Genomic DNA, 4,201 nt, shown 5'->3' on the forward strand with positions numbered 1-4,201 from the left:
CTTTCTTGATAGTAAATTTTGAACCACAAAAGTTATTAGTTATGGTGAAGTCCAATTTATCTATTTTTTTCCCTTGTGCTTTTGGTGTTATATCCAAGAAACCATTGCCAAAATCAAGGTCATGAAGATTTATCTCTGTGTTTTCTTCTGTGAGTCTGATCGTTTTAGTTCTTACATTTAGGTCTTCAATCTATTTTGAGCTCATTTTTATATATGGTGTGAGGTAGGGGGTCCAACTTTATTCTTTCGCTGTGGCTCTCCAGTTGTTCCAGCACTATTTGTTGAAAAGACTGTTCTTTCCCCTACTGAATGAAGTCTTGGCATCCTTGTCAAAAATCAATTAACCATCAACGTAATGATTTATTTCTCAATTCTGTTGCACCGGTCTCTATGTCTGTCTTCATGGCAGTACTACAAGGTCTCGATTACTGAAATCAGGAATTGTGAGTCTTCTGACTTTCTCTTCTTTTTTAAGATTGTTTTGACTATTTGAGATTCATTGCATTTCCATTTGGATTTAGGAAGAGTTTTTCCATTTGTGAAAAAGAAAAACACCATCGGGATTTTGAGAGGGCTTGCATTGAATCTATTTTTGGTAACTTTGTCATCTTAATATCAAGTCTTCCAATCCATAAGCATGAGATGTCTTCTCATCAAGTCTTTCAATCCATAAGCATGAGATGTCTTCTCATTTATTTAGACATTTAATTTCTTTCCATGATGTTGTGTAGTTTTGGGTGTACAAGTTTTGTTCTTTTTTTGTTGAAAGTGAAAAGCGAAAGTGAAGTCACTCAGTCATGTCCAACTCGTTGCGACTCCATGGACAGTAGCCTACCAGGCTCCACCGTCCATGGGATTTTCCAGGCAAGAATACTGGAGTGGGCTGCCATTTTATTTAAACATTTTATTCTTTTTCATGCTATTATAAATGGATTTTTTTAACTTAAAAAAATGTTTATTTATTTTTGATTGCACTGGGTCTTCATCGCTGTGTGTGGGATTTCTCTAGTTGTGGCTCATGGGGGCTACTCTCTAGTTGCGATGCATGGTCTTCTCACCGTGGCAACTTCTCTTGCTGCAGAGCACAGGTTCTAGGGTGTGTGGGCTTCAGTACTTGCAGCACTCCAGCTCTAGAGCATGTGGGTTTCAGCAGTTGTGGCTCATGGGCTTAGTTGCCCCACAGAAGTGGAATCTTCCCAGACCAGGAATCAACCCTGTGTCCACTGCACTGGGCAGGTGGACTCTTAACCACTGGACCATCAGAGAGGTCCTGAAATTGTTCTTTTCCAATTTCATTTTTTTCTCCCTCCCCACTGACCTTTTAATTTCATTTCTGAATCAGGTCATTTAAAATAGGATTTGACATAAATCATCAGCCTGAGCATCGTTTACCACCTAACTTGACAAGAACTTACTTACGTGAAATGTGAGATCTACCTGTGATTTTTAAGCCTAGGTCAGTGGTTCCCTAGTGCCTGATCTAGGACCCACCAATGGGGCCCTGGCCTCTCAGGGGACATTTCATCCTCATCCTATGTCTCCGCATCTCTGGTCTCTCAATGCGCAGGCCAGCCTTCTCCCCACTGCCTGAATGATTCTTCTAAATCTGATGCTGATAGCCCCTGTGGGTCTTCTCTACTGAGATGTCCCAGGTGCTGGAAGCCATCAGGTTCAAGGGAGGCTTGGGGATGCTACCAGATAGCTGTTCCTCCACTGTCTCCATCTCTACCTGCATCCTGTCCATCCTCCCTACTTCCCAGACACGTCCTCCCCCCCAACCTCAATTCCCTCCCTACTGTTACCAAATCCTATAGATTTTACCTACTATGCTCTGTGTCCCTCTTCTTCATGGCCATCAAAGTTGGGCTCTATTCTGGCCTGTTCAGGCCTTCTCAGGTGGTGTTAGTGGTAAAGAACCCCCCTGCCTATACAGGAGACATAAGAGGCTTGGGTTTGATCCCTGGGTTGGGAAGATCCCCTTGAGGAGGGCATGGCAACCCACTCCAGCATTCTTACCTGGAGAATTCCACGGACAGAGGAGCCTGCTGGGCTACAGTCCATGGGGTCGCAAAGAGTTGGACATAATGAAGCAACTTAGCATGCACGCACTGGCTTGTTCACAGGCATCAGAATGATCTTTCTTTCTTTTAAATTTATTCATCTATTTAGCTGCATGGAGTCTTAGTTGCATCATGCGGGATCTTTTAGCTGAGGCATGAGGAATCTAGCTCTCTGACCAGGGATAGAACCCAGGCCCCCTGATTTGGGAGCGAAGAGTCTTAGCCACTGGACCACCAGGGAAGTCTCAGCCATCAGAATGATCTTTCTAAACATTAGTCCTCCCTCCTTCAAACCTTTGATAAATCCCCCATGAGCATGTGAACTTCAGTAGTTGCGGCACACGGCCACAATGAGGCCCATGGCCTCTAGGGACAGAGCCTGATGCTGATGTACTGACCTTGCTCACCTCCGCCCTCTCCCTCAGGCCTCTCTATCACCCTCTGTGAAGCCGTCTGCAGGCCCCCTGCTGTCCCCTCACCTCCACACCCTTGAAAGCTCTTCACCCAGGCCTGCCTGACAAATTCCTGCCCCCTGCACCAGACTCGCCTCTCTAATACGGCATCCGCCCGTCCCAGGTGGAGTCAGTCATAGTATCCGGGACACTCCGTCTGTCTCCCTCCCCCGGCCAGGACCACGCTTGGTTTTTGTCCATACCACAGAGCCTGGCACGGACCTGGAACATGGCAGCCATCAGCCCATGTTCGCTGAACACTGAGAGGGTCGGGGTGGGGGGTGCTTGGGGAGACATGGAGCCACAAGATGCTTTGGAAGAAAGCTGGGTCTGGCGCCCCACAGCTCGTGTTTGAGTGCTACGATGATCTGTGGAGTCGCTGGTGGGTCTGCAGGGTGGGGGTGGGTGGTGGGGTGGGGTAGTGCCAGAGCCAGCATCCTTTGCCCCTTTGGATTCATGAGACCACTGAGGCCTGGAGAGGAGGAAGGGACAGTCCTGAGGTCCCTTCTGCAGGAGGGCTCTGGGCCCTGGGTCCCCAGGGGGGCTTTGCCTGGGGGCTCCCCACCCTCCCAACACCTCCCCCTCAGGACTCCCGGAGGTGTCAGGCAGTCAGGCGCCTCCCTGCTCCCAAGGCTGGGTTTTGATCACCTCCACTTCCTCTCCTTGTCCTCACCCCTCCGTCTACTCCAATTTGGCTCCACTCTACTGCGGCGTGGAGACCAGGGGCCTCTTCACTCATTAATCTCAGGGTCTGAACAGCGGGATACAATCTCCACCCCCCCTCCCCACCTCCTGGTTTCCTTCATCCTCAGAATCTCTCCGGGAGCGGCCTGGCCCTGCGCCACCCCCACCTCACAGCAGGCCCTGCTGGACTGTCCTCAAGCACACTGCTTCTCCACAGCCATATGCCTCCCCTGCTTGATGGAACAGCTTTCAAAGGCAGGGCCTCTGGGAGTCTTCTCAGAACCTAGCAACAGGTCTGGCTCAGGAAAGGCTTGATAAATGGTTTAGCATGGAGTTCTTTGAAAAATGCCTTCTTCTCTGCTTTCCCCTTGCCCAGAGATGAGATATGATTTGAGGGGCACAAGAGCAGCCTCCTGAGGGGAAGGGAAGTATGTGATTGGATTTGGGGTGAAGGTGTTTACATTACCACTAGGGGAGGTCCTAGGATCTTCTGGGGTGGGGAGTAGCTATGTGGGACAAGCACCTGGAATCTTCCTTCCTCTGGACAGCAAGTGTTATGGAGCGGATGGCAAGGGGGCCCCCCACCCCATGTCCCATGCTTCTCTTCTGCCCTGGCGTCCTCTCTTCCCTGGGCGGGTCCCGGCTCTAGCCTTCTGGTCCTGTAGCACAGGAGCCTGGCTGCACAGCCTTGCCTGCAAACCGGCACAGCAGCCCCAGGCCCGTGGCAACAGTGCAGCTGGGAGAAGCCGCCCGCCAGGGTCTGAGCTCTGAGCCCTGAGCCCTCACGCTTGGTTCCCATCTCCGCCCCCTGCACCTCCTGCCAGCGTCTAATCACTTCCATCTGCCCCTCTGACTCACGGGGCTCCAGCTGTCAAGGTTCTAAAAATTTCCAAATTCCTCCCCACCCTGTCCTTCCAGGCTGCTTCCCCAGCTCTGACCCCCTGGTGGCATCCCCATATACCCATCCAGCTGCTCACTCTGGCCACACCCAGCAGGGCAGCAGGT

The sequence above is a fragment of the Bos grunniens genome, chromosome 25 (genome assembly GCF_055505025.1).
Source record: "Bos grunniens cultivar Pamir isolate PY7600 chromosome 25, Bosgru_T2T1.0, whole genome shotgun sequence".
NCBI classification, from domain to species: domain Eukaryota; kingdom Metazoa; phylum Chordata; class Mammalia; order Artiodactyla; family Bovidae; genus Bos; species Bos grunniens.